The sequence below is a fragment of the Canis lupus genome, chromosome 30, assembly GCF_003254725.2.
Source record: "Canis lupus dingo isolate Sandy chromosome 30, ASM325472v2, whole genome shotgun sequence".
Classification (NCBI taxonomy): Eukaryota; Metazoa; Chordata; class Mammalia; order Carnivora; family Canidae; genus Canis; species Canis lupus.
The window spans coordinates 12,969,150-12,981,975 of record NC_064272.1 but is presented as its reverse complement, the minus strand read 5'-3'; the positions used below and the strand labels follow the sequence as shown (position 1 = coordinate 12,981,975).

Genomic DNA, 12,826 nt, shown 5'->3' with positions numbered 1-12,826 from the left:
TCACAGAATACAAGAGTGAAAAAAGCTCATAGAAATGCATCAATTTAAAGCTCTCATTTTTTAGATGAAACCAACAAGTCTCAGAGAACTTAAGTAACTGTTCAAAGCTGCACAGCTTGACCTGAAGAGGCCATCAGAGCTAAGAAAATAACGCAGGTAGGCGGAGGGCTCATCATCACTGCTTTCCTTTTCCAGCTGCCATATGCATTGAGGCTGCTATTTAGTAAGTGCATTACACAATGATCAGTCTCATAAAGATTGCATTTGAAAAGAAAAAGTTATTTCTTTTAAATATTGGTGCTTGAAAAGAAGTATCTTTAAAAATCACTTCCGTGAAACATCTCATACCCTTAGGAAACGAGGTAAATGTGCGGTTACCATATGCTAAATTTTTAATCACCATGGACAAATAGGTCACCCATTTCTTGCTCCCTTTGACTAATCTTGATGGGCCTCTGTTATGGAAGAAAATGAAATGGAGAAATCTGTGACTGAGCAATACCCACTTCGGCCCTCTGAAATGAATGGAGGTGACTTAATTTTCTCATAGCAGTCTGGGGGTGTCAATTAGAAATGAAGGAAAGGTCAAAATGAGAAAGCAGAAATGATTAAAATACTGGGGAAATTAGCCTGTGCGCCAGAGACTCATCACTGAAGCTGAAAAGGAAAGTATGCAAAGTGAAGGAGAAGCAGAATGGGAATAATATTAATATTAAATAGGAAGAAAATAGAGGATGAGAAGGAACACATCCTTGTGATACGTCCTCTTTCACTTCTCAAGTCTTAACAGTTGGGTTGCAGCGCTGTTGCTCAATGACAACTGCTTTTTCCTCAGATCTGAATCTCTTTTCAGACCCTACCCTACCTGCCCCTTCAATAATGTAATGTAGGAAAGGAAACAAATCCCAAGAAGTGCAAAAAAAATTTAGGAAAGCTTAGGTTCTTTTCTAAATATCTGTAAGTATTGTACAGGCATTAGTAATTTAAAAAGATTAATTTTAAAAACTAAGGAAAGGGAGAGAGGGAGAAAGAGAGGGAAAAGCATATACCATTTTTTCCTTTGACAGTATATTTTCTAGACTCTCCTCTGAGCATCCTCCCCAAAGAATTGTTTTCTTATCTGCTTCTTTACAAGCCCCAAACCACTTGCCCTGCTGCAACATTTAGATTTCCGGTTTTAGTGAATTGAACCTTAACCAGGAATGTCATCAGAAGTGTGGAGTACCCAAATACTCTGGCTCTGGTCAGGACTCCTGCTCTTTACCACAGGATTTATTTTACTAGAGTCGCTTACCTACAACTCAAGCAAGAGCCAGAGCCACAAACAGCCTTCACAGTGATGACGCTGAGTTAGAGAGTAAAAGCCCTAAAGGAAAGTGACACTGTACTAGTAATGGGGGGTTTAGGAGACAGAGATCAGGAGGGAGAATATACACAGGAGTGGAAACCCAGATCTTACTTTTGGCCATAGGTATAATGTTCATATACAGGAAGTAGACTTGATTAAAATCAATCAGCTGTTCCAAAATAGCCTGATTGTTCAAGCTGATGAAAGTTCTATGATACCAATCATATACTATTTTGCTTTAGATTATATAGTCTCTTCTCAGACTTTACCTGACTGACACCTTCAACAGCCTAATACTGGCCACATCCTTTTTTCTTGAAGTTCTTTCTTTCTTAATTTCTATAATTTTTCTTTCTTCTGCTTCATCTCCTGTGTCTTTGATATTTCTTCATCACTAGATAAAGAGAGTCCAGTCCTTTGCTTTCTTTTTGTCTCATTCTCAAAATGTTGAACAATTTCTTTGGGGCAACTTCATCCATATACTGATAGTAAGACGGTTCAGAAATTTGTAGATCCACATTAAGTTAAGACAATGTTGAAAGGAAAAAGTGAACCATCTTTTCCTGATTCTTTTTAATGAGTAGATAAACTTTTCCCCAGAAGCTAATTAATAGATTCTCTTTTCCATTTAAGTGGCCAAAATTGGGTCACATGGCAACAAGTATTTGTTGGACCAATGACAGACAAGAAGGATAGAATTTCCATGTTGGCTCATCATCTTGAGAAGGGATGATATTTGTCACAGTCCTAGCAGGAGAGTTTAATAAAGGACATTTTGCTTAAATGTGGTTAAAGTGTAGAGAAACCACTATTCCTTGTATAGTTCTCTGCATCTGGTGACAGGATGCCCATGAAAAGGCAGAGAGGTTTGCCACTCTTAGATGTAAGGGGAAAAGGGAGATAGCTCTGTGGGGAGAATCTCTGAGTAGATGCATGGTCTTTGGCACAATTATTTTTGATGCACGTTGTTGATCTTTTGTGTGTTGGTTTTTTTTTTTAATTTTTATTTATTTATGATAGTCACAGAGAGAGAGAGGCAGAGACACAGGCAGAGGGAGAAGCAGGCTCCATGCACCAGGAGCCCGATGTGGGATTCGATCCCGGGTCTCCAGGATCGCGCCCTGAGCCAAAGGCAGGCGCCAAACCGCTGCGCCACCCAGGGATCCCATGTGTGTTGGTTTTTAACATCATCTTGTATCCAGCATATTAATGGACTATATTTTTAATTTTAATAATTTGTGGATTTTTTTGTGTATTTGTGTATCTCATTACATCATCTGTAATCACAAACTTGTCTCATCCCTCCAATCTGTATACATTTTATCTCTTTCTAAAATTACTGAATTCACCAGAATCTCTGTGCTGTATTGAAAAGTAGTAGTGATATCAAGTACAGATGGCTTATACCAACTTTAGACAGAATACATCTAAATTTTCTCCATTACGTTTTCTATTTTCTGGAAGTTTCTGTTGTTTAACCTAATAATCTCCTTTCTATTCCCAGTGTCTTTTCTTAGTATAATCCCTCATTATCTCTCCCCGGGAATATTCCAATAGCCTCCTAACTAATTCATCTGCCTCCAGCCTCACCTCCCACAAATTCATCTTCTGCATTGTGATCAAGGTAATAATTGTGGAATGCAAATCTGATCGTAACTCTACATGCTTACAATTCTTTATTAGCCCTGCAAAATGTATAAACACACATGTCCAGGTTCCTGATGGGAAAAAAAAGTCAAAGTCAACTCTGTTATATTAAATAAAATTTCATCTTATATAATTTCTTGTTCATTAGAAGAGTATATGGTTTAGGCAAAATGAGGATGCCTTAACATTTACCAGACAAGTCCTGCCCTTTTAAGTCTAAATTGTCACTGCCCTTTATGAATAAACTGCTGAGGAGAGCTTTTCATAGGATTTCTCTCCTGTTTTTAACCGAAGAATCCTCTTCCCCCATATTACAAATTATACCTCCATCACCTGTATATCACAAAGTATCCATTCCACTGCTGGCAAAATCCAATTCTCAAATGGATCTTAGGTTGTATGCTTATATAAAGGAAGTCTAGATGAGAGGACAGTCTGGCTGTGTCATCTGTCACCCCATCAATTGCTAGGGTTGACTCTGCTAATCTGGCTGGCAAGGCAGGTATCCCTGTCCTCACTCACCACTCCATTCACATCCCTCCCAAAGCTGCAAAGCTGTGCACTTGGTTGGTGGAAGAGGAGGATCATTCTCCCATCGGGAGTAGCTGCATTCCCCTGCTAAAATCTCCAGACAAGCTCTCAAGTATAAAAGAACATAGGATAGTCAGGCTTCCAAGACTCCAGACACATCCAAATGAGGTGCTGCATGTGGCACTCTGCTTTTCTTGAAAGAAAGAAGAAAAAAAGAAAGAAAGAAAGAAAGAAAGAAAGAAAGAAAGAAAGAAAGAAAGAAAGAAGAAAGAAAGAAAGAAAGAAAGAAAGAAGAAAGAAAGAAAGAAAAAGAAAGAAAGAAAGAAAAAGAAAGAAAGAAAGAAAGAAAGAAAGAAAAAAATCTGATTTTTTTTCCAGTTTTATTGACATACATCACTATATACATTTAAGGAGTAGTTTGCACACTAGGTTGACTTACATATATTATGAAGTGATTATCACAATAAGTTTTTCATTTTCAAAATAATACAAATTCATTATCTTAGAGTTTCCATGGGTCAGGAGTCTGGTATGTCATGGTTGGGTTCTGTGCTCAGTGTCTCATATGTTGAAACTGAGGTATCATCTGGGTTTATGTTTCATTTGAAGCTCACGAACCTCTTTCAAGCTCTTTCACAGGGTTGGTATAATTCAATTCCTTACAATTGTAGGACTAAGGTCACTATATTTCTTTTTTTTAATTTTTATTTTTGATTATATTTTTAGTTTCACATTGTTATTTAAATTCAGTCAGTTAATATACAGTGTAATATTAGCTTCAGGTATAGAATTCATAAGCATCCATTATCTTATTTAGACACAATAAAAAAAAGAAAAAATAATAACACAATTTTTTTTCTCTTTGTGATGAGAACTCTTAGGATTTACATTTCTTAACATCTTCCATATATCCCATATAGCGGTGTTAACCTTAGCCATCATGTTGTACATTACTTATTTGTTTTATAACTTTCTTTTGACCAGGAAGCCTGTGATTTCAATCTGCAAAGGAATTGAAACGTGATGAGGAGCCCAGCCACCAGATGATGAGGTTTCCCTCCATCCTTCCTTGGTAAGCAACATAATTTTATTTATTTATTTTTAAATATTTAATTCATAGTTCTAGATTAAATTCTGTGTCTTTAGTATTATTTTACACAATACTCCCTTTCTAGCTTAAGCTATTTTCACAATCCCTTTCTACATGTCAGGCTTTTGTAATATCAACATATGGACATTTCTATAACAAGCTATGCCAGACCAGGCCGCCTGTATTTTCATTTGTAGGTTTCCCGTGCCTGAACTATTCTTTCCTCGGAAAGCCTTTTTTCTTTCAAACCTCAGTTTCTGTGTCATTTCTTCCAGGATCTTCCAACCCTAAAGAGTAGAAATTCCTTTCTCTGTATAATTTCTCTATATTTTACACATTGTATTGTGTTTTTAACTGTGTTGTAAATTCTTCTCTGAAACTGTCACACACAAGTTGCCCCAGAGGTGACTTGCAATAGCTTTTGATGAATAAATGAATGAGCACCTGGAGGAATGCATGAATATCTCAGTGAGTGTTTTGAGGCACAGAGCTGACACAGTTCTTGGCACATGATCAATACATGTTTCTTTCCTCTTGGTTAACTGGGCAGTTGCATTAGGCCTCTGTCATCCAAAGCCGTTCCAAGAAGATCATCAAGAAAACTATTAGAGGCAAAGCAGCCTCAGTTACTCAGGGACATACAAACTGGGTCACGGAAACATCTAATTCCTCATCAGTCTGTGAATTACTGGCACCTTTATCATCCTGAGTGAGGATACTAAGGCCGTGCAGTTGATGTCTGATGCTTCACCAATGCTGAGGAACTCTCAGCATTGGGGGAGCTCTCCGCATTAAAGAACTCTCATTTCAGAATCATCAAATTGGAGAAGGTAAGAGCTTAGAGTAAACAATTCTCCCTGGCTTGAACACCTGAATGTGAGGCTGGATAGTATCCTAGGCAGCAATACTGTTTGGGAGGGTGAAGAGGCCTGAGAAAGCTATCCAGAGGTAAGAGATAAAGTTTCTGACTCTGCACTAGCCTTGAACAGGAGAAGCAATAGCCAGGCATTTTGCTAGATGAAGTGTGCTAAAGTGCTTCATTTTAATTATCACAACAGGCCTGCAAAGTCAATATTATTCCCATTTTATAGATGAAGACCCTAGGGCTGAGTGAAATTAACTCATTTAATGAAGGTTATATAGATAGTAACTTTCTAGGCCACCGTTACAAAATTAGGTCTGGTCTTCCTCCAAAGAATTCACTATTTTACGGTTGTTATCTTTTTACCCTGTATTACAACACATTTTTGAAAGCAAAAGTAGCTTCTGCTCACACCATCCTCCTAGCAACTCCCTTTGCCAACATGCATTAACTAGCAGCATATTACAGTGCAATATATCAAGCTATTCCTGTAAAAGAGGAAACTCAGCAAGCATTTAATGCCAGATGTCATACAAACTGACCACCTACCTTTCATACACCAAGAAGCAAAGAACAAGAACAATTAGACTGGTGATTTATGTCAGGCTAAAGAAAAGAGGCAAGAAGGTGGTGTAATACTCTTAAAAGAGGGTAGCTTTAGTTTAAAAACAACATGAATCAGAATTTAAGCTAAACTATAATTTCTATAATTTCGTGAATAAAAAAGAAATTAAATTTCTATTCACATCCAGATCAAAAAGATTTGGGCTGTCATTATATTTTTATGTCACATAGAAATACAAAATTGGGAATTCATTTCTGATTTGTAATAGTAATTCAAGACTGTCATGTGAAGGAGATACTTGATGTGTTTTGCTTTACCCCAGTGGCAGAACTAAAACCAATGAATGGAAGCTTCAGGGAGGATAATGAAAGGAAACATTTTGCAATAGATAGAGTTGTCCAGAGATGTAATTATTTGCTTCCAGCCTCCTCAGATACTCAAAAGTAAGTGGTACAGGTAGGGTATTTCCAGAAGATCAAAACTCCAGTGCAATTAAATCAAATGATCTCTGCGGGTCTTTCTCAACCTGTACTCTTTTGGTTCCAGATCAGTTGAAAGGGTTTCCACTTCCTCTGATATTTGCTAAACATCTTAGGTTTATTTGGAAATGTGGTACTAGTACATTAGTAACTTATCATTGAATACATCCAAGTATTTTCTTTGCATCTATAGTCTTCATTTTGCCCTACATTAATATTAAACATTAGGTCTTTACCAGTGCCAACTAGCTGCAGTTGATTTATTCTGTGCTATAGTGAGCTTTAATCATCTTGATGAACAAGTCTACTGCTAGACTTAACTAAACATTTATAAAATACAAAGTCAGACTTGAAGAACACAGTCATTACATTTTTTTCCCTAAAAGTCAAGGTATTTCTAATAATGGTTTTTGACAGAAATTTGAAATCCACTTATACTCTCATATTATTAGATATCAACCCCAAATCTTACCTTGTTTTTGAAAATCTGTTTACAACATTTGGCAGTTGATAAGCCTTAGTTTTATCTCCATTGTTTATTTTTATAGATCCACATAATCTTAAGTCTGAAGAAATATAAAACTTTCCTCATCCTTTTATTTGTACAGATGATAAAATTTAAGCCCAAAGTATTCGGGTGTCACACATAAGGCCAAACTCTGCTTTTCAAGAACAAAATTTCACGTAGAACTCTATATCCTAGTTCTTAGTCTGTTACCTGTGTGTGTGTGTGTATGTGTGTGTGTACACATACAGTAGTCCTCCCTTATCCACAATTTCACTTTCTGTGGTTTCACTTACCTACAGTCAACCACAGTCTGGAAGCAGGTGATCATCTTTCTGAGAAATTATTAGAAGGTTGACAGTAGCCTAATGCTACGTCACAATGTCTACATCATTCACCTCATTTCCTCTCATCACATAGGCATTTTATCATCTCACCTCATCCCAAGAAGAAAGGTGAGCATAGTACAGAAAGATATTTTGAGAGCGGCAGAGAGACCACATTCACATAACTGCTATTATGGTATATTGGTATAATTATTCCATTTTATTATTAGTTATTATTGATCTCTTACTATGCCTAATTTATAAATTAAACTTTATTATAGGTATGTATGCATAGGAAAAAATATACTATATGTAGATTTGGTACTATCCATGGTTTCAGGCATTTACTGGGAGTCTTAGAACTATTTCCTGTGGGTAAGGGGAGACAACTGCATATGTGTGTACAATAACATGAATATGTATATAACATAGACAGTATAGAAATATATTTATACATATTATATATAATTATTTACTATTATGTCATAATTGATATATAAATTGGCATATATGAATATATGTCATTAATGAATATAAAGATTGAGAATTTGGGCCTCTATGTTTTTTGTTTTATGTTTGCTAGATAATTTTTAAAATATTCAATTCTAAAAAAAATAAAAAATAAAATAAAATAAAATATTCAATTCTACTAATATGTATTTAACTTTTATTGTGATTCTTTAGGCTCAATTATTAACAAGGCAAACATTTCTTCTGTCTGGTGGAACTTATAATATAGAAGTGGAGACAGACAATTAAGGGTCCAATTTCAATGCTTTGATCAGCATTGTGATAGAGGAAGTAGAAGCACATGAAAGCATTACCTAATGTGGGCCTGGAGAGCTTAGGAATGGCACAGGGCAGGGCTCCAGAGGAAATGATGGCTAGGTGGGAAACTATAGAGTGAGCCAAGGAAAGAGGATTAGAGGAAAGGAGAAGAGCACTCAAGTAAGAAAAACATGTTCAAAGTCACAGAGGTGATATAGGGCATGGAACAGTCAAGGAACTAAAAGAATTGAAATGCAAGTGTTAGGGGATGGAGAAAGTGAGGCAAGTGGGCACGGAAGTGTACAGAAAGAAGGCTGGAGAGAGTCACATAGAATTTTAAACAAACAAACAGAAACAACGGAGTCACAAGTATGCACTCCAATTTAGGATTTCGGTTGAGTTTCTCATGTATTCTTTACTGGCTCTGCTTCCCAGTTACTCTTGACCCAGCTAACAACTTTTTTTGTTTTTTAGTTCCGTGAAAAATGCTGTTCTCTGCCCAGTTGCTCAGGCAAGAATTCTCTGTTTAATTCCCACAGCCAATTAGGTCACCAAGACCTTTCAATTCTGCCACTTGAATTGCTCTTGGATCTTCAACTTTTTCACATCTCCATAATCACTATTTGCTTGGTTTATCCTGGTTCTTTGGAATGGCCAGAAGGTCTTCTTGCTTTCCCTTGCCAGTCCCTTTCTAACATGGCACTTGCCTTAGCTGGAGGCCAAATGGTGCCATAGGGAGAATACTGGGATGCATGATGGGAAAGTGAGAGAGATTTGCCACCAAATTCTGACATATGACTGGCAGACTTAATTAATATGGTGAATATACCCAGCTGAGTACTATAGAGAAAACATGAAGACGCTGTCTTCCCAGTATTCCCTTCAGTACCTCCCCCAGCGCACGCGCGCGCACACACACACACACATTCTTGTTTCTAGAAATAACTGTTGCTAGGACACAGCTCTGATAAGGAGCCTAAGAAGGGTGACTTTGGGCACTGAGTTTAGCAGCAGGCTCAACCTAGATCCTCTCTGTCAGATCTTTCCTGTGCTCCTGCCAAACTATCCTAATTGGCTATAAACACTGTTAGGAAACTGTCAGCAGCTTGGAATTGCCAGTTTCCTGTAAGTGAGGATTTACTAAAAACCAAAAATCCCATTTTCCCCTTTGCATTCTACGACCCCTGGTACAAAAAAATGGTAACTCACAGCTTAAAAAATATGAGAGTACTCACCTCCTGAATTCTCAGGGATACTACTAAGATACATTTTGAATTTTTCATCCTTAAAATAACTTTTTTAAAAAAGCATTGTGGGTAGGTTGATCCCACTAGTCAAATGATTGCCTTTTTAGCTTCATTTGTCTCTCAATATAGACAAGTTATTTCTGTGCCTCATTTTCACCCATTCAGATATCAACAACTGAGCTATTTCTCCTTCTGTGACTCAGAAGGAAGACAGAAAACTGTGAAAAAGCACTATGCAACAACTTCTTGCAGAAGCACTTTGATACCATAAGGTACCGTCAGCAAGAGGGAAGTTGGCCTTTACTTAGAATGGATTTGGGAACTGTGTATTTAAAGGCACACAGTCCATTAGCAATTTCAACGGGAGGAGGTTTTACCATGACTGAGTAAATATAGGACTGAGTTTAAGCAGATGTTAGTGTTTCCTGAGACTTGCAGTGCTTGTGCCAAAGTAGAAGCCTGGTTTCCATTCTTCATCTTCATGTTTAGTGGGTTTTTATACGGCTGTAGTTTCTATGATTACTCTTGTTGTTTTGTCAGAATCAGTACTAGGGAGAAAATTAAACCTCCCACAGAAGATAGATTCTCAGTATGTAAAAATACAGTCTCAATGGTTTTTTTCTTAATATGTAAAATCTGCCCTTTTAAAGTATCTGATTTTATACGTTTTGTCAAACGCATAGCTATGGTATGGCTTCTGCAATCACGACACAAAGCATCTCCTTCATCCTAACAAGTTTTCACTACTCCTTTGCAGCCAATTTCCTCCTCCCACCTACTGAACCCTGGCAATTGCTGATCAGCTTTCCATCACTAGATTATTTTCCTTTCATAGAATTTCATATGAATGGAGTTACAGAATGTGTAATATTTATTTCTAGCTTCTTTACTTAATACAATGCTACTGAGATTCAGCCATGATGTAAGTATCATTAGTTTCTTCCTTCTTATTGCTGAATTGCACTCCATCTTATGGATACTCCAAAATCTGTTTACCTATTCTCCAGTTGATAAATATTTAATTGTTACCAATTTTTTTATTACTATGAGTAAAACTGCTATGAACATCCTTTTACAGGTCTTTGTGTGGACAGATGCTTCTGTTTTCCTTGTGTCAAAATCTGGGAGTGAAATTGCTAGGTAATTGAAGAAGTATATGTTTAACTTTGCATTCCCACCAATTGTTCCATTCCCTTGTCAGCATTTGGTATTGTCAGTGTTTTTCATTTTAGCTATTTTGATCAGTGAATAGTGGCATCCCATTGTGATTTTAATTTTCATTCCCCTAATGGCTAATAATGTTGAGCATATTTTCACATGCTTACTGGCCATCTGTATATTTTGGTGAAGTTTCTGTTCAAATTTTTGCCTCAATTTAATTGGATTGTCTTCTTATAATTGATTTGTTCCAGTTGGTTTTTTTTTAAGTTAAAAAAATCTTCTATTTTTTTTAAATTTATTTTTTATTGGTGTTCAATTTACCAACATACAGAATAACCCCCAGTGCCTGTCACCCAATCACTCCCACCCCCCGCCCTCCTCCCCTTCTACCACCCCTAGTTCGTTTCCCAGAGTTAGCAGTCTTTACGTTCTGTCTCCCTTTCTGATATTTCCTACACATTTCTTCTCCCTTCCCTTATATTCCCTTTCACTTTTATTTATATTCCCCACATGAATGAGAACATATAATGTTTGTCCTTCTCCAACTGACTTACTTCACTCAGCATAATACCCTCCAGTTCCATCCACGTTGAAGCAAATGGTGGGTATTTGTCATTTTTAAACATAATACATAAGCAATTAGATTTATTTTTTTAGATAATATATATTAAAGAATTGAGCTTTTTTAAAAAGATTTTTATTTATTTATTCATGAGAGACACAGAGAGAGAGGCAGAGACATAGGCAGGAGGAAAAGCAGGCTCCCCCCCAACCCCCAGGGAGCCCGATGTGGGTATTGATCCCAGGACCCCAGATCAGGACCTGAGCCAAAGGTAGATGTTCAGCCACTGAGCAACCCAGACTCAATACCCCAGGAATTGAGTTTTAAATGATTACTGGATAACCCCTTTCCAATCATTGTCATGTTTCATCTTACTATTTGTATTGCATATCAAATTATTTTTAACTTTTTACTGTAGGAAACTAAAACTGTATTAAAAAGTAGAAAAAAATGGTATACTGAAATCTCATGGACCTAATATCTAGCTTCTACAGTTATCAATACTTCTCCATTCTTATTTTCTCTATACTTTCATCCATTTTCTATCCACCAATTTATTATTATTAATAGTAGTAGTAGTATGTTAATTTCTCTTTTTTTTAGGTAAAATTCATATACCAAAATACAGTAGTCCCCGACTTATCCATGGGGAATACTTTCCAGGACCTCCAGTGGATGCTCAAGACCATGGATAGTATTGAACACTATGCTATGTTTTTTGTTTTCCTATGCAGACATAGCTATGATAAAGTTTAATTTATAAACTAAGCACAGTAATGGATTATAATAGCTAATAATAAAATAGAACATTTATAACAAAATACTATAATAAAAGTTATATGACTGTGGTCTCTCTCTGCCTCTCTCAAAATGTCTTATTACTGTATTCATACTTCTTCTTGTGATGATTGGAGATGACAAAATACCTATGTGATGAGAGGAAGTGAGGTGAATGGTGTGGGTATTGTGATATAGCATTAGGCTACTATTAACTTTCTGATGATATCCTGGAAGGACATCTGCTCCTGACCACTGCTGACTTCAGGTAACTGAAACCAGAAAGAGTGAAACTGCAGATAGCTTTATATAAATAATGGTGTACAATTTTAAAAAGTGGATACAAACGAATAACCCACAATCCACACCTCTATCATAATATAGGGCATTTTCATCTCCCCAGAAAGTTTTATTGTGTCCTATTCCACTCATATGCCCTTCACCCCAGCCCAGGCAAATAGTATTCTGATTTTCTTTTCACCTTAGATAAATTGGCCATTTCTAAATTTAACATAAATGGAATCATTCCACATGTACTATTTGTGTCTTACTTCTTTAACTCTGCATATTATTTTGGAGAGTCATCCATGTTGTTGAGCAAATCAATAAACCATTATGATTATTCAGTGATATTTTGTTTTATGGCTATACAAGTAGCATGTTAACCATTTTTCTGCAGATGTACATGGGAATATTTCTACTTTTTAGCTACTGTGATTAAGGCCACTATGAACATTTTGGTCCAAGACTTCATGTGGACATATGTTTTCATTTTTCTAAGATAAATAACGAAGAGTAGAATTCTGGGTCAAAGAATAGGCAATTTAAAAGAAACTGTGAAATTTTTTCAAAGTGGTTATACCATTTTACATTTCTTTTTTTAAGATTTTATTTATTTATTCATGAGAGACAGAGAGAGGCAGAGACATAGGCAGAGGGAGAAGCAGGCTTCCTGCAG

At 36.5% G+C, this 12,826-nt stretch overlaps 2 long non-coding RNA genes across 2 annotated transcripts in view; one reads left to right on the top strand and one right to left on the bottom strand.

Annotated features, from left to right (window-relative positions):
* The window catches only part of LOC112675982 (uncharacterized), a 55,552-nt gene extending 48,194 nt beyond the window's left edge, over window positions 1–7,358 (bottom strand). The window contains exon 1 of the long non-coding RNA XR_003146222.3: window positions 6,995–7,358. This is a non-coding gene — a long non-coding RNA (uncharacterized LOC112675982). The remainder of the gene's footprint in view (window positions 1–6,994) is intronic.
* A 704-nt stretch (window positions 7,359–8,062) lies between these two features.
* On the top strand, window positions 8,063–12,424 carry LOC118352899 (uncharacterized). Its single transcript, XR_004810811.2, has 3 exons — window positions 8,063–9,640; window positions 10,447–10,508; window positions 11,695–12,424. It is a non-coding gene; the product is annotated as an uncharacterized LOC118352899 (long non-coding RNA).
* The last annotated feature ends 402 nt before the right edge of the window (window positions 12,425–12,826 follow it).